The sequence below is a fragment of the Rhamphochromis longiceps genome, linkage group LG3 (assembly GCF_057381845.1).
Source record: "Rhamphochromis longiceps isolate RC_006_pf linkage group LG3, R_longiceps_female_GT1.1, whole genome shotgun sequence".
NCBI classification, from domain to species: domain Eukaryota; kingdom Metazoa; phylum Chordata; class Actinopteri; order Cichliformes; family Cichlidae; genus Rhamphochromis; species Rhamphochromis longiceps.
In genome coordinates this window covers 51,042,813-51,061,263 of record NC_140559.1, presented here as the reverse complement: position 1 = coordinate 51,061,263, position 18,451 = coordinate 51,042,813, and the positions used below count along the sequence as shown (strand labels likewise).

The window sequence follows — 18,451 nt, the reverse complement described above, 5'->3', positions numbered from 1 at the left end:
TTTTCCTTACATGTATTATCTTCGGCTCTGTGGCCTTGCGACACTTGTGTCTGTTGGAATTTGAAACAGTTCTGTGGCAATTACTCTCTGAGGTGTTTTAAACTGCTTGCCACGAGGGTTTGCCAAAATTAACACATTAAAAATGAAATATCTCAAAATGGCAAAACTCACTATAAACTCGTGAAGGGGCAGCCGTACTTGCACTGTACTTACTCTGACAAAATTCCCTTAATACAAAGTCCAATATCTGTCTTTTTCTAGAGCTCTGACCCATGACTTAAAGTTTTAATGCAATCTAAACTTTAAGCTACAAATTTTAAGAATGGAAATACCTCAAAAAACTGCACTGCAGGTCCTATCATCAGTGGCGTGTCTAGAAAATTTTTGTTGGGGGGGCCAGGTAGGGGCACAGATTTGGAGAAGGGTGGCAGATGTAATTGGCAGATAATGTTTAAAAAAAAATTCTACCAACCGTTAACCATAATTCAATAATCCTATAAACCTAATAACCGAATGCGCTTTTAACTCTTATTAGAATGAGATTTTAACCACTATGGTGCAAAGTTTTTAGATACTGCGTTGATAAAGTACAAGAGATACAATCAGTGCTTTGTCAGTGTTTACTCAGCAGTCAAGGACATCAATATTTGCATAGTATTTTTACTGACATGTAGTGCACATATGTTTTGGGCAAAAACATTTTTGAATATTAAAATACGAACATTTGTAACAAACAATTGACAAATTAGCCAGTTCCAATGTAAAACTTTACCTGCCTATTAAAAAAAGAAGATAATCTTCTCACAAACTGGTGTTTGATTTTGAAACAGGAAAAAAGTGGGGAAACAACTGAAAAGACTAACATTTGAATAAAACCTGAAAGCAAGTAAATACTTTCTATGCTGCCTTATGGTAAACTTTGGTAATATTGATCAAGAACAACACTGGCTGATGATGAAATACAGTCAGCTGGCATGGTGACACTGCCAGTATTAACCTGCAGGGCTGGACTGGGACAGAAAATCGGGCATTTTGACTAGAGACCGGCCCCCCAGGTATTAAAGCCATAAAGCCTTTGACTGAAAACAAATGCTGTTGTGACAGTGATGTACACTGTCTTGTTGGTTTATATATGATTTCTATACATTTTACATCAGATAAAAACTTTGGTTGTAAGATTTAAATAATTATTTAATAAAAGCGAGATATTTTAAATGAGAATAAGAAAGAAAAGTATTTCTTTGTGCCCCACCTCTCCCTGTTAATGCCCTACCTGGCCCCCTGGCATAACTTTGCTAGACCCCTGCACAGTTACCAACTGTCAGCTACATAAAAAAGGATCCTGGTGTTATTAGTCTCTCAGAAACAGTTCATAACTTCCCTTCAACTCATTCATGTCACCTAAAAGGTAAACCTGTTTCTCCATCACCTGTTCAGCTCTGATGATCCAGTAAGGACATCTCCTGGTTTCATCTTCATGTTTCCCTCTCACCACATATACAAACCGACATCATGACCAGCAGCTTTACAGCTGTGGCTCCAGCAAACATCAGCTGATAGTAGAAATTAATATTAAATAAATTCTAACAACAGCTGATCAAGCTTAAACGTGCTGTTGTTGTTTAGCGCAATATCTGCTGGTTTCCTCTTTCTGGCGCAAAGTGGGCGATAAACAAACAAGAGAGAAAAGCCGATCAGCTGATCACTGATCAGTTTCATGATTGAAGTAGCAACAGAAGAGGGAGGGGGAGATGAGAGAAGAGGCAGCTGTGCAGCGTAAACACACAGAATAAATCCAGCTTTGTCTTTTTCCATTCTAGCTAAAGTACGGGACAAACTGTGTTCCTTCTCAGCTCAATACCAAACGCGTAATATTTTCTCTGAATGAGGGACCATTCCATTTTTAAGGAGCCGTTGGCAACTCTACTAACTAACCTTATGAATAAAATAAAGTTCACTATCAGTAGGGTTGCCAACCGTCCCTTAAAATACGGAATCGTCCCGTATTTAGAAACAAAAGTACACGTCCCGTATTGAGCTAATAAGGGACGCACTTTGTCCCGTAATACAGTGAGAATCAAAAGTAGTCTATAACTTTTAATGGAATTAACGCTTTGTTGGAAAACATAATTCCCAGCCCCTCTCCTGCTTTGTGACCAATGAGCTGACAGCACACTTATGACAATTCGAGTATGACAAGTCAGATTACCGCTCATCTCATTGGTCGAGGAAAGGTCGCTTACGGAGAAAATACCGGAAGACAACAGATGACCACAACAAGAAGCATGGCCAACAGGGAAACAAACGCCGACACTGCGGTGCAAGTCTCGGACGACAGTACACCTAAAGCTGGGCAAACACTGTGCGATTTTTTTCAGTCACGTTATTCAGCTCCTGCTCAAACTGCACGATTGACTCGCAGGGGTTAGAAGTTGGTAGGTCACGATGCAGGTCTCACACTATACGACCCGATGCTCTGATGCGACCTGAGTGCTCAAACGGTGCGTCCATAACATGAAGGTTATAACAGAAAATCTCTCCCTCCCTCTCTGTCTTTCACTCACACAGACACACCACCACCATCAACTTTGCTAAATTGCTGATGAAAAACATGATCAGGCAGCTGTGATTGAGCAGCATGTAAATCCAACTATTTTCACGTATGTTGTGGTCGTGATAATTTTGTGGTGCCACATCGAAAAGGCTCGGATGAGCTTTCCAAAGTTCTACAAGTTGTGCCTCCATCGCTTGTGTCCAGATCACACGCTGCACAGCCGTGCTGCGCCGTTCTTTTTCATCGGTCGCATGACTCAAAAATCGGCTCAAAATGGGCCAAAGATCGCACAGTGTAAGCCCAGCATTAGAGCAGCAATGTTTGTTCGCTCAGAGAAAGAAAAAAAGGCTGCAAAAGTACAGGGAGGAATGGGAAAAGGAAAACACCTGGCTGGGAAAGTGCACCATAACACCTATAAAGCGCACTGCACTGTGTGCCGGCGCACTTTTTCCATAGGCATGCTTCTAGTGGTGGGCACATGAAGAACATGAGGGGCCTGAAAGCTCGGGGAACCCTTAACCAATTTGTTGTCCACCAGGCCACGGCAGAAGCAGATATGGTATGTAAACACTGGTTTGTTTTTTAAACCCTCTGGTTAAGGTTAATATGGGCATGTGCAGTGAATATCAGCGCTATGTGGCCAGAAGTGTGATAATATAATTTATTTTGTGTAATAAACAACTGCAAGGATAGATGATTACAACAAATAGATGACTAATACATAAAAGTAATACATAGATGAATAATGATGAGTTATGATGCGTAATCATGGGAACAAGCGGGTTTACAAACAGGAGCAGCTGATTAGCATTAGAAAAGCTGAAATAATACCTCAACTGAAGCCAATTGTACTAAATGCACTAAATGTGCACTGTTACAAGAATATTTTTGTTCTATTGGTTTCTATTAATTTATATAATTTTAAGTTAAGCAGGACAGAGTTCTTTTAAAGAAAGATTTACTTATATTCTCAAAAGTTAAGCATGACAGGCTTCTGTTTAAGAAAGAGACCTGTTTTACTGTGTTAATGTTGTCATTGTGAGCTAAAAATAAATGGCTAAATGATCATTTGTTTCCCATGTGGTCATAACACAAAGAATATGCATCTGCTTAAATCAAATTCAAGTCAAATGGTTAAAGAATAATTTCACACACACAAAAAAAAAAGAGCTACCACACTGGGAAGGGTGAAGACAACTGGGTTGCCCGGCCCTGGCCACGAGGTGTCCCTTATTTATTTTTCAGGGAGTTGGCAACCCTAACTATCAGTAACATCATAGCAACTGAACAGCTGTACAGAAACTCCGTCATGCTAGCTCAGGCAGTATGAGTTATTGCAACTGACAGTAAAAAGTCAGCACAACGAAAATGAACTCCACCTAAACTTGGTTTATATCTGACCCAGATAGACTGCAGGTTATAACTTCTTACCTGAAGTTCAGTTCACCTGACACTCGGACTGGTGGCTGCCTCGGGGCTCTCCTCCTGCCTCCCCTTTCCCTCATCCACCTGCTGGCCTCTGTGGAAGCCCCGCCATAGCCACCACCAAACAACTGAGTTATTTTTACACATCGACCTGCATCTGGCCAATCCACCACCTCTCATTGTTCATGCCCGTGTGCATATGCCCGATATGCCCGATGGCCAGTCCAGCTATGTTAACCTGTAACCAAATCTGCAGCTCCATACAGCAATGTTACGACTTAGATTATATCTTATAACTCATAACTCTTATGTTAGCTGCCCTCAGTAGCATACTGTCTGAAATATTCGAGGGCTGCAATAATTCTTTAAGTGTTATTTTTTCCTTGGGATTCTAATTTCACCGAAGTTTACTAAACTCAACAAACTTAATATTACTTACCGGGACATTTATTCTCTCCTCATTTTCTTTCACCGAAAAATTGTTTCCTGCAGTGCCGTCTTTCTTGCTTGGCTCTCCTACCTTTGCTAACGTGATGCGCATAGCGCAGAAGCCGATGCTGCATTCACTTACACTCGGATATCTGAGCTTCACCGTGAAAACATAATCGGATATTTGATTGAATTTTATTGTTTTGCCTTTGGGGTGGCACCTGGGGTGGCCAGTCTGGTTGGGGGGGTGGCCTGTGCCCCCCCAGGCCACCCCGCTGGACACGCCACTGCCCATCATTGAATTCCTGTAGAGTCTTTTCAAATTAAAAGCCATCTAAACTGTCTCACGTTGTTTTGAGGAAAAAATGACTGAGTTCCAGACTGAGTGGACTTCGTAGGTGGTTACCGCCAAACTTGGTCACTTGCGAAGCACTCATATAATGAATGGATAAACATACAGTTGGTAACTAGCAGCTTTTACCTCCAAAATAAGGAAGATGGTCACGACTTAATGGTAAAGTGAAGGCTTTTGAAATAGACTTCACAACCAAGTGGTAACTTTTGTTACAACTTGTGATCATTACCACTGTATGCTGTTAGTGTTAAGGTGGAATTTTTGGAATACAGACAACCGACCTATTTTTAGCTAAGATCTACGGAGCTGCAGAGATTGGCAGATCCTACCCTTGAGTAACTCTACATACATACTATAATTGACACACTCAGACATAATCCGTTGTGGGACTTCCGCACTGTTCCCAGACTTCAGTGGGAGACTGCTGCCTCTCGAAGAAGTCATGACCACTGTTTGATCAAAGGGGCTCTGCTTCTAACGCCCACTGCTTTCTGCCAGTGCTTGATCTGGATCGATGCAGGGGTTAGTGTACAAAATCCCCAGATTCCTATAGCTGTGCAAACCCACTTCTGGTGTTCGGAATGGAAAGTCATATTAAGTTCATGTTTGCACTCAGTCACATGTATTTCTTTTGGCCATGTGGCGTTTAAGTACAGGGGGCACCCTTAGCAGCAGGGCAGATTTGTTCCAGAAAGCCTCCGGGAGCTCCCGGGACAAATGTGTTTTATAGCAAAGCAAGACTCTGTTTCAAATGTAAAATATTTACAACAACTGAGAGTTAATAAAAAATATTGGCCTAATGAATCAATCATGTTTCTTCATGAATGCAGCAGTTTATTTCGCCTCCAGCTGTGGGTTGTTTGATACCACCGTATATGAGCTTCTGCCTGAAATTACAAACCGAAAGAGTTCTAACAGACATTTTTATTGTTTGTCTTAACTTTTCTAATAACAGGCACAAAGGCAGGCTTTGAGTTCGTATAAATGCTTCCTATTACCGTTAAAAATCTGTCTTTAGCCCAAGAACGCCAAACCAGCTCAGCTTGTTCCTTTATCAGCTTACAACCAGAGTTCTCTGGGTGCTTATAAATCCACTGAATATTGTTCATTGTGAGTTTCCCGTCTTACCAAACAAGAATAACAAGAAAAGGCCCATAATTACTGAATTTACTGCAGTTTGAGAACTCACCAGAAACTTTTCTGTTCCCATTAATGGAAAATATGGTAATTAGTTTTTCATATTCCCTCATACATTGGAGGTTGATATAACTTATTCATGACAGCAAAAACAAGAATTGCTGTTGTCTGTCCATTTTCTTTTCTGCACTGCTAGATGGAAGCAGGGGGCTTCACTGATTTCAGCAGCAACTGAGCCTTTGCCTCACTCTCTCCCTCCCTTTCAGTGTAATACCCACTGGATAAGAATCAACAGCATCATTAAACGGGGAACTGTTTCATCAAAGTGGGAATCAAGCCAAAAAGATTCCAATGGGAATGTAATCAGTTTGAGGGACGAAGGTTTATTTATTCCAGACAAAATGAAATTACACTCCCCCTTGAGTCGCATTTACGGGTGTGCTACCTGCAGTGCTGACATGTTTACAGAGTGACTTAAAAAATGCGTCTTCTTGTTTATTCAGGTGTTGCTGCACAGCACAACTCCTGACCCTGAAGTCTGTTTTAATAGATTTGTGCTTGTAACAGCAGAGAGAAATATATTAACCGCCTAGCACTTTTTTGAATAATTAAAAAGATATCAAGTTAGGTTTTAAAATTTGCGTATTAAAGAAAAGAAATAAACGAACAACATACTCTCTGCTCAGAAATGCTGTGGGCATATCCTTCGAAGGTTTTTACACCAATCCACATGAATCATACTAACGAGGCAAAATTAGCCGAGCTTGTTTTAACTGAACTTAGTTGTGAAACATGGTCTCTTAAACTCATCTGTGGGCACATACTGTATATACCAGGATGAATGCCCTGGAAAAGGAAGCGTCAGTACATCCTGTTCACCAGTAACTGTGAATTGTAAGTGAATCCAGTGAAAATCCAGTGAACACCAATGAAAGTTTGACAATCTACCCAAATTGTCACCGAGTTGGGTGTAAATGGTAATCCTCAGCTATCCATTTTTGTAGTTCTTCATAAAATCAAGACTCCTCTTTTTTGTAATTCTCTGGAAAAATTAAATGAGATGAAGCTGTTTTCTATGTTTCATATGGGGAAATTTTGGGTTGAAGGCAAAGCTAGCCAGCAAAGTGCTTAATTGCAGCATTTACTTGGAAGAATTATATCTGCTAATGCTAATATGTTGTAAAAGGGATCATTTTAAGGAGTTCCAATGTGTCTTTCCTGAGCACAAGGAGATGGAAAAACTGAAACAAAAAAGACCAAAATGTGGTACCAAAACCACTATTTGGATAACATTTGGGCTGAAAATGTGAAAATGTATTCAGTATAGTTAGGGCTGGATCAGGTGACGCTGAATCCTGCCTTAGTTACGCTGGAGTAGGCCTGGACTGCTCAGTGTCTTCCCATGATGCAGGTGCATGATGCATGATGAGTGTTTCTTCTTCACTCTCTCCATGTGTTTACACACCACTCCGCATTTAATACTTAGTTATTATTAATCTCTAGTTCTCTTCCACAGTCTGTCTTTTGCATGTCTTCCTCCCCTCACCCCCAACCGGTCACGGCAGACAGCTCCCCCTCCCTGAGCCTGGTTCTGCCTGAGGTTTCTTCCTGTTAAAGGGGAGTTTTTCCTTCCCACTGTCGCCAAGTGCTTGCTCATTGGTGGGTTCAGTAGGCTAAAAATAATGCTCAAAAAATAACTTTATAGTTTGAATTGGAGGCTATCCACATGAAAATAAAAGACTAAGGAAGTTTTATAAGGTGAACATTGCTCGGACCATCTCACAACTAATTATCTTAATTGGCAAGAAGTAAGTTGCTTCATCAGTTCAAAAATTATTTTTTGAAGTAACGGTGGTGAACGTCTAACTACTTTGTTAAAGACTTCTTGGCTAAATAGTTTAGGCATTTAAGAATATCACTATGAAATTGAAAATAATAAAGCTATTATGTTTTACATAGTGATCCGACTTTTTTGAGAGCAGTGTAGCATATCGTACATGTTGTTTTTATATTTCTTATATTATTTTTTTTAATTTGTTTTCCATCCACACACTTTAATAGACAAAACTGATAAGGTAGAAAATTGATCCAGGAAAAAAAAACATTAAAAATATTATGCACACCATTCTTTCAGTGACTTATGGGTATTTAAAGAACACAGAATTTACTTTAGTTTAAAGCTAGAACTTACATACATTTCCTTATATTGACTTCTGCATAAATTACACATTTTCCCCTCTGCTGTTTGCTGAAAATGAAGATTGTAAACCTTGTAAGTGGAGGCTGAGAGTGCTTCATAAATTAATTCTTCATCTCGATTAAATGACTTTGAAAAACAGCAGAACATTTTTGATAATAGCATGTATTTATGACCTGTTTACACTGGAAAAGTAATAAGTGGGCTTTGGTCAGAGGCAACAAATGCATCGAATTGATTTTAGTCTTCAAATGGGATTTGTTACTCAAAAAAACCCAAAACACTTAAACTATTCTTAATCCTTTAAAGACACATACATAAATTCAGCTGCTCCACAGTGGTCCACTATTTGGATTTATATGCACTTGCATTTGGTCTCATTAATCTGCTTCTGCTCGCCTACATCCGCTTCTGTCATCTTGATGTCTCAGCTCCAAGTAAATTGTCTCATGTTGTTAACAGACAATTGCTCATTATCTACCACTCCCCGATCCAATTCTCAGGGATTATGCCTCAATTAAAGGTTATTTCGCCTCATGCTCATGGTGGCGTGGCCCTGATTTGAACCTGCTTGAGCACCAGAGGATAAGTGAATGACCCTAGAAAGAAGAATAAATCCCTCTGTTTGGCCTCAGCATGAAAAACAAAAAATGCTATGTGAAAACACCCATGCAGGAATCCTATAAATTACTGTTAAATACAGTGACTCTATTGGCATCGTGGAAGCATCTTCAGTAGCGTCTCGTCATTGTAGAACTTTATGGGCAAATGTGGGAGCTTCCCTATTAATGAAGAAGTGGTTAGGAGCCGGACACGGGCAGCGTAGCTCAGCGAACAATGCTCCATTGTTGCCACTGAGGCTGGGCTGTCACACGGTGCTCTGATCATTACTTACCCACAGACGTCCAATGTCACGCACAATATCCCCAGGTTTGCCCTTCATAGGTTGTTGTGCATCCTCCGGTCACTCTAGCTTGCTTAATGATAACAGGCAGCAATCACACTCACATGCGTGCACACAAACAAGCCCGCGCACGGTACTGTAGTGCCAGAAAACAAACACATCTCTCACCCACCTGCTCGCCTTCTCCCTTGGCCTTTTTGTTTAGGAAGGAAGATAAATATCCCCATAATAGAAAAAGCCTGCTCCTGATGCATTTTCAACAGTCCACTGCTTCAATTACATGTATTTACTTACAAGTCTGGATTTATTTTCTGCCGACTGCAGTCTGATTTGTTTTGAATGGATAATGAAAAGGTCTTTGCTGCTATTGTGGCAATATTTTAATGCTCTGCATGCCAGCACACCTAGCAATGAACTTTATGCTTGTGAATAGTTTAATAAATCAAATAAGGGGTGAGGTTGTACGTCAGGCGGTTTGGGTGTGCTGCTCGTACGCTACGGTGAAAAGAACAGTTTATAAATTGCAGCCTCGTTGGTATGAAAGACCCCTACGATGCAATCCTGAGTGAGCGGGGGGGAAACTGGAGGAGAGGCCAGGATATTATTCACCTAGGGTTCTATGAGTTTACACAGCACTGCAGGAGCGTGCGAAGCAAGTCACACGATTGCTTTCCCAACTGGAAATGTTGGCAGTATGCAAAGCCATCTCTTCGGCTGCAGTTAGATTTCATGGGGCTGTACGCATATGATGTCACAGTATGGATATCAGGGGACACAACCGAGCTGGTTTGCTGGTAGGGTGTTACGCTTATTGAGATCATGATTATAACTGTGTCTAAACTCCAGTCCCTTTGTGACAGAGCCATTAGCAGGCTGTCACACTCTTCGGCGCGCTGTATGTATGTGACGGCTACTGCTAATACACTGACTGCAGCTCACATTCACACAATAAATTAGAGCCAACACCGTGGCATTGACCCTGGGTGCTTGGATACTTTAAGAAGAACTGGAAATAGCTTCAGTTCAATTTTTTGCCTTTAATTAGTTGCCTTTTTTTGTTGTTGTTGCTGCATAGTGATGCATCAGTTGTCACACATATCCACTTCTGTTTCCTATGTGCCTCTGCAAGGTTGCTATTACCATACATCAGTGGTTTATACAACCATGCCTGAGCATTACCAGGGCTGTAAAGTCACATTGCCAAATTGATTGCCCATTTAAAAGGATTGTGGCTTTTACAAGGTTTGGCCTCCTTCAGTTGAGTGCAAAACAAGTGCCACTATATTAAGTAGTAAGACTAGAGTGCTGATAGATTACCTTTGGCCACTCTGTTTAATTGTTGGACTTTGGTGGCAAACCTGTTAAAAAAGGGGGAAAAAAGGGGGGGGTGGACTAAATTGAGAATGTTAAATATTGAAGTGGTTGCTGGAGGGCTAATGAAATTAACAATGCAAGTAAACAGCCTCCTGCGAGTGCCACATCCTCCTCCTCCTTCCTCGCTTTGTCCCTTTATCTCATTGGCTTGTTGCGAGGAGAGCTTCGGGGCTGCGTGGAGGGAGGTGGTGTCACAGGTACCCATGCATGGAGGGTTTAGAGGGGCTGATCCAAGGTCAGAAACCACAGTATTAACACCATTTCCATCCCACCAGACCCTCCTCCACAACGAACTCTATCTCCACCCTGCTGCATCAGCTCTATAATAACGTCAACCATAATCCGCTTCTCTGCCTTTACCTCTGGCCAAACAGCACAACTGAGCTTTGAGGCTTTGTAACAAAACTAGAATGATAATCTTTTTCATTTTAATACTAGTTTTCATTGTTTTTTGGATTTTATATTATTGAAAAGCATTGAGTCTACACATTAAACAGTTTTGTTTTTTTGGGGGGGATCTTTGTTTTCCCTAAAAAGATGTATTTTTCTTACATATAGTTGTAGTAGAAGAATGAGGCACAGCCTTGCTTCCATATCTTTGTAGAGACTGAGCGACGGGGGAGCTTTGGCGATTGTGTTTCAACTTGAAATGGCCCAGTATGACATAATTATGTCAGTGCAGACTTACTGCTGCAGTTTTCTCAGATGCAGATGGTTTTAGCTATTGGACAGTTTGCTAGGAGCTTGGCTGTATTGCATTTGTTTTTAAGTTTAACTCGGGCCACACACATGCTCCTAATGTCCCTGCACGTACACAAGCACACAAACAAACACACACACCTGGAACACATCTGCAGTAAAGCTGGTCGAAGCCAGGAGAAAGAGCTTATCCCCATTACACATTCTTCCTGAGGGCAGCAGTGGACAGCTGGCACGCATACTGTACTAGTGCACGTGAACACACATGCACACGCAATAGCCACATGTACATAGTAGGTAAATAATGCGGTCAGCACATGCACGCTCACACTGTGCACACTTTTTGTTCTGGTAATCCAGATGAAAACAAAGGCCATAAATAATCACACATGCACACACATACACAGGTATACAGATGAAGTAGGTTTACCACATGGTAAAGCTGTCCAGTTGGTGGGTAGCTGGCTTCAGAAGACACCCACTGGAGCATGACTTGGAGAGTCACTTCCATCCTGAAGGGGACTTGGTCTGAGCAGATGTGCATCTCAGGGGCATATTCTCAAATCCTATTCAACTGTAGCACCCACGAAAATGAAGAAGCTTAGTCCTCCCACTTTAATCTGCTTTCAGATTCTATTGTTATTTTCATTCTTTTCTTGGCTACCACAATCACGACAAGTTACCAGTGAATAAGAGTAAATAAACTGTTAACTTCTAACAAGTAGTTTCTAAATAACGACCAAATGGTAGAGTCAATTTAGCTTTCAAAAACATGAATTTCTTTTAAACAACAAAAGAGCTTGGCTTTGTTAAAAAGATGCTTTTAAATATCTGGATTTCACATTTAACATAGAAATAATACTTGATTTATTACACAGACAGTGTTCTGTCAGGTGCTTGAAGTGATACTGAAAACTCGCCGAGAAGACACAAGACACATCCAGTGTAGCTGCAGAGTGGTCTTACTGTATGTGGAAGTGTAAGACACCTTGTTCTTGGAAACATTCCTCAGAGATTTTGGTCCATGTTGGCATGATGACATCACACAGTGTTTATAGATTTGTGAGCTCAACATTCATGACCCAAAGGTGCCTTCATGGATTGGCTGTGGAGGCCATTCCATGAAGCACCAAATCACAACAGTCACATCAAGGTGCTTTATACTGTAAGGTAAAGCCCCTACAATAATAGAATGTCACTGGCTGATTATGTATTTGCATTACCAAGTAGTTTAGTTGTCAATGAGTGTAACTGTAGAGAGTTACACACCTTGTGAAACTTAAATCAGTCCTCCATCAGACTCCAAGTAACCCTTCAAACTTGCTGAACTTACTATAGCAAATATGTTTTCAAATAACATCCCAATGTTAAAATCTTTGTAATATTAATATTAATAATATGCATAAAACCACACCGTTAACTAGACCAGTGGTCTAATTCTTTTAAAGTTTTCACCTTGCATTTGACTTCAACATGCTAACACATCGATCTAAAAAAAAAGCATAAAATACACGCACGCACGCACGCACTAGTACTGTTTTCACCCATGAGTCTGTGTGTGTTCGTCATGGCGAACTGTGGTCAAGGAAGCCTACGCATCCACCCGGAACTCCTACAAAGCCAGGTTTGAGTGCTCTGACTAGTGTTTATTTGTCTTTCCGTTGACTTTCTTCCCCCAGTTAGATTAGTATCACGCTTGTAGAAACTACACTTTTACATGTGTGTAGCAGAAATTAAAATCAACCCCCAGCTTGAGGGTGGTTGTGAACTGACCCCTGAGCAGATCCCTACACCAGCTGGAATGCCGGTGGGTTCTGTAATGACACCTATCTTCTAACTTGGCTTTCCATTTTGGTCTCAGTTGCACTAATGTTTAGATTTGTTACTCCAGCTTGCACAGTTGTTTTCATGTTGACAAAATCTGTCCACAGACAAAAATATAACAACCATCCAAGGGATCAAACCTGTCTTTGCAGTAGCTCCTGCTGCAGTAGGTGTCTCCAGAATCACATTTTGCCATAGTGACACATACACACACACAGATGGGGAGACTCCCAAGGTGAGAACAATGCCAGCTGTGCCATCACGGCTGCTAATCAAGGACTGATCTCGGATTCAGAGGTATGTAGGAACTAGTTGCATTAACTACTTGTGCTGCCATCATTAATCGGAAGTTATTTCATCATCCCTTAGTGACTTGTAGACATTTTAGTATCTTATAGCCTGTAAAGTCTGACATAAACTGAGAGATTTATATCTTTAGATCTCTTTTTTTCTGTTTCCTTCACACTTAAGGATATTAAATTCACACTAGGGACATTAAATTTATCACTTCAGTGCCTCAGTTAATGGTTGCCAGAGATGGTGCCGTTTACTGACCCATGTTGGTGCTTGAGCATGGGGCCTAGTTGATGTTTGCCAGGGAGGTAAACAACATTTCAGCCATACTGTTTCTTTGACGCCAGCCTTTTTAGCATCATTCACCACCACTGGTGGCAGCCATCTTAGCAGGCTGGAATCCAAGCCCCCTCCGGAGAGTATAGTCTTTTCCTGAACATGAGCCGGGGATTTGGTTTCACTAACAAAGCCATTTTCACAGTTTGTTGTGGTGCACATGAATATTCATGCGCTATTGCTTAGCTCAGTGTGTCCTCCATAAAAAACACTATGTTTATCCCCCCTCCTCCTATCTGTGTTGCATTGTTTCAGTTACAGCGGTTAGGCTGGTGGTTATACATGTGAAAGGGTAAAAGCATTTGGGTTTTAGTTTTCTATTATTATTATTTTGCTTATTTTTCTAAGCTAGAAGAGGAAATGTCCCAGTGGTTGATGGTGAGCATCATATACATTTTAGCTGGTTTAGTTGTATTTTAAGAGATAGAAACAATTGTCTTCCAAAATTATGAACAGAGGTCTCACATCCCATAACTTGAACAGCTTTGATCTCGATGTGTTTTCATATAGTCATTTACTTCGACCATTTCTCTTAATATAATACATGAAATCTCCGCCTGTTTGTTTGTTTGTTTGTCTGTGAACTCGTCCCACACAGTCAGGAGTTGAGCAACTAGTTTTGGCACACAGGTACATCTCAGGCCCCTGAAGGTTCCTATCTATATCAGTTATTGTGATGTCATCTTGATGCCCCCCTTAAAAAACACCTTATATAGCAAAAGCATTGTATAATTTTAATTTTACAAAAACATGTAATTTATATCCACAAAACTTGAATATTGAGATATATATGGTGCCATCACGTTGCCTGGTAACCACCTAACAGGTACTAAAATGGCATTTATATAGTAGAGCAGGGCCTGAGCATTGCAGGGGACACACAAAAATAGGCTAATTACTATACTTAATCACATTGAGAAAATGTGATTAAGTATATCAGTTTGCCAACAGCACCAACAGACCAGACAGTGCTGCAGCACGGGCATGTACTAGTCAAGAGGAAATTTGCAGGAGCATTTTACTTTTTCAATTTTGGTTGTTTTCTAAATACGTTTTGAGACCTTAACCTGGACAAAATGATTGGACTCTATTGTTACACTGTTTGCATATGTCTGCTAAATTTCTTATATGACTGGAACAATCTAAATCTTGATTGAAGGCTATCAAATATAACTGTTTGATGCTTTGAAGAACACTGACACGAAATATTATTTATTAAAATTGATTTAAAATATTTTGGGTTTTCAAAGCCGAACTAAAAACCTTGACTTCTTATCTGGTTGGGGGAAACAAAAAACTGTATCTGGCTGATGCACCTTAAAGGCTGTGTCTCCGGTCCTCCCCTTATTTACATTATTTTGAAGGTAGTTGAGAATGCTGGTTGAAGGTGTTGAATACATTTTTCAGGCCTTTTCTTTGCAAAACATTTTTTTTATTCACCTGACAGTGTTGAGAAAGGCAACACAGCCTGAATCAGTGACCTTGTATGTTTATCCACTCTATAAATGAATAATGAACAAAAGGCATTTGTGTGCACACCACTTTATAACCCACATTCTGCAATAATGCCATCAGTGTTAGGACATCTTCAGGACGTTACGCAAACAAAATAGTGGTAATATCAGTAATATGCTTTTTTTAATCATCAACTTCCTCTTTTACACCTGCTTTTAAGAAAGGTGTTGTTCAATGAAAATGTGTTATCCTGACAGAACTCAACAGATTAACCTTTGCAGTAATAAAACTATGTGTTTAGTTAAGAGTCCTTTTTTATCAGCTGGTCGATATAATGCTTTAAGGGTTTGTTCTGTTTGAAACCGTTATTCTTTTTTTTTTTTTTAGATTACTTAACACATTGTCTCATTTGAACTTCTTAAGTCAGGAGTGTCCAACTCCAGGCCTTAACGGCCGGTGTCCTGCAGGTTTTAGATATGACCCTGGGTCAACACACCTGAATCAAATGATTGATTCATTAGCAGGCCTCTGGAGAACTTGTTGAGGAGGTCATTTAGCCATTTAAATCAGCTGTGTTGGATCAAGGACACATCTAAAACCTGCAGGACACTGGCTGTTAAGGCCTGGAGTTGGACACCCCTGACTTAAGTGTTTCTTTAGCATTTATTGAGGAGGAGAAAACTCGTTAGTCAGTATTCTGTTGCTTTTTTTTGGGGGGTGGGGGGTTTGTGCTTATGTTTGGACTGAGAGTCCGTGTCCAGCAGTGTTGGTCAAGTTACTTAAAAATTAATTACTAATTACTGATTACTTCTCCAAGAAAGTAATCCCATTACTTTACTTTATATGATGGATTATGCAGAAAATGGAACTTCAGTACTTAATTTTCAAAAGTAATTAGTTACTTAGTTACTTTATAAAAACATGATACACAACCTGAATACGTTATAAAGCAATAGACCCTTTAGCCCAGTTCCATTTTCTGCATAATCCAAAGTTTCTTTTAAAATTTTTTTTATTAGTTTTAATGTTTTAACTTTATGCACATTGCATCACGCAAAAATGAAATTATATGCAACATTCTCTGACTGGAAGAAATTTGTATAACACTTAAACCAATTTTCTTCATATTCCAGCATATAAAATAAAATAATGTTCTGTGTTTACACACACTCTTTCAAATAGATGCAAGTAAAACACAGCAAAATTAAATACAATCAAAGATTGAGCAGCACTACGTCCTGTCGTTCTTAAATCTGTTTTCACCTGTTTAGCAGGAGTGAGGCTGGTGGAGGTTTGCCCGGTGCCACAGCAGTCATGTCAGTGGGGGGATCTGGGATTTTTTCTGTGAATTTCACATTCCCGTGGCAGCGTGCTACGTGCTTGCTCAGATTTGAATTTTCACTATAGAAAGAACTTACTTGAAAAAAGTAATTGGATTACAGTAACGTGTTACTTTTAACACGTTATTGCTCATCTCTGGTGGCCAGGCCAACGACCCAGTCTCACAGCCATGCAATAATTTATCAGCTCCACGACTGTATATGTAAGGCTCTAACGTAAAAGTAAAGACAACATTGTTATGTTCAGATTATTATTATTAATTAGTACGTGCAATTTTGCTATAATGTTGCACAACTGGGCCCATGACCACAACTAAGACATAGAAACAGACAGTAAATTTAGACATAGATTTAGGCCCATCTTTTACTTGATTTATTTTGATTGTGTGAATTATACGGTAACAATTGCAAAGCAATAAACTGACCGTTTGACCAACGCTGTTTGTTTTTGCTTTGTTTTTGCTTTCTTTTTTTTCCTCTCATGGCTTTGTGTGGTGACACAGTTTAAAAGGCATGACGTCTTGATAGATTTATAATTATTCCAGAACATATTCCATTAACACATTAAGACTTTCGGATGATGTTTCTTCCTCCCGTGTACTCTTTCTCACTCACCTCTCCTGTTAGCTATCTAGCTCTGCATTACCTTCAGCTGTTTTAGTCGGGGGATTAACATAGCATTAACAGCTTACACCGTTTTCCTCTGTTGGTCTCCTACTCTGTTATCCCCCCTTCTCCCCAAACCTTTTACTTTTTCTGAGTTAAAATGGAGGATTTGATTTTTTTTTTTAATGCAACATCAGAGCAAAGCCAAAATGAAGATGCCAGTTACATTAAGAGATATTCCACAGGGGGCTGGAGGAAAAGCGCACTGCTTTGACTAAGAAACAGTGAGGCACTGCAAGGCGCCCCCAGAGGACCAGCCTAGCGTCTGATTTAACTGCAGAATGCTGGTTATTCCCGCACGCCACCAAATCTAGTTATAACTGTGCTGAATTAATTTGGCAGGCCTCTAAAGAGAACCAAACTGACAGAGGAAGTGAAAAAATACATTTTCTTCTTTTATTTTCGGATTTACGTAGAAGAGTAAAGAAAAAAGCTCGAGTTTGTTGCAATCCAATTTGAGCTCAAGAAGTGTACACATGTTAAGCAAAGTAGTAGACTTACATGCCATCGGTCCTTTAACAAATTACTCTTTTTAAGTGATCCAAAGTGTAGCCTTGTCCGGCCCGCAGCAAGGTAGACCAACCTGGACTTTAAACTCCACGCTGCATATTAATGAGAAACAATTAGCATTTTTTGATTAAATGTGCACCGAAACTAAACCTTATTTTCCTACTGTTGTTAATAATACTTAGATGAATGCTAATGCCTTGCATAATATTAGCAAAGAAAGGGACAGTTATACTGTCCATTGATTTTACTGTTTATACCCATGACAGGCTTTGCAGTACCTGCTGTGTTCTCATATGCAGACCTGCTGTAGGTATTTATATCTAGTTTGTTTTATGATTCTTTTGTACATTTGTAGGGCCAGCAGGTAAGCAGCTGTAAGACTGTTAAAGGAGCAGCTTAAGAATAGTGCAGATTAGGTCAAAGCCTGCAGGGAGAGGCATGTGTTGCCATCAGATGCTTAATACTGTTACTGGAAATGTGCTTCACTTTTCTCCATGACAAATTGTTGGATTATTTTTGTTCTCTGGATTCAGTACAACTTTTGCCTGTGGCGCTGTACTTCTCCCCATCCGCCCTGTCCTTTAAGGCTGCTTGCGTGCGTAACGCATATTTTTTCAGCCTGTTTCCATCCGTGAACTGCAGCACGAGTTGTGTTTAATTGAATAGATGCATAGTGGGTAGAGATCCCTCAGGCCAAGCCTGCACGCATGGCCGCCCAGAGAAGACATCTGCCCCACCAACCACCTCGATGCCACCTAACGCTCATCCATCCCCTCCTCTTCAGCTGCACAGAGAGCTCTTGTGAACTGACATTACATGTGTAAGAGTTCCTCACAGAGTCCCACTTCATTGCCACTTTCACACTCGAGGCAAACACTTTATACACATGTGTGCATTACTCAATGAGGTTTTGTATTGATCAAGTGCAATTACAAGGTGTAATTAATGGCGT

At 40.3% G+C, this 18,451-nt stretch overlaps 1 long non-coding RNA gene across 1 annotated transcript in view; it reads right to left on the bottom strand.

Moving 5' to 3' along the window:
• LOC146675147 (uncharacterized) overlaps nucleotides 1-4,491 on the bottom strand; it is a 40,449-nt gene extending 35,958 nt beyond the window's left edge. The window contains exons 1-2 of the long non-coding RNA XR_014910648.1: nucleotides 4,419-4,491; nucleotides 3,986-4,073 (exon numbers count right to left, since the gene is read on the bottom strand). This is a non-coding gene — a long non-coding RNA (uncharacterized LOC146675147). The remainder of the gene's footprint in view (nucleotides 1-3,985; nucleotides 4,074-4,418) is intronic.
• Between the last annotated feature and the right edge of the window lie 13,960 nt (nucleotides 4,492-18,451).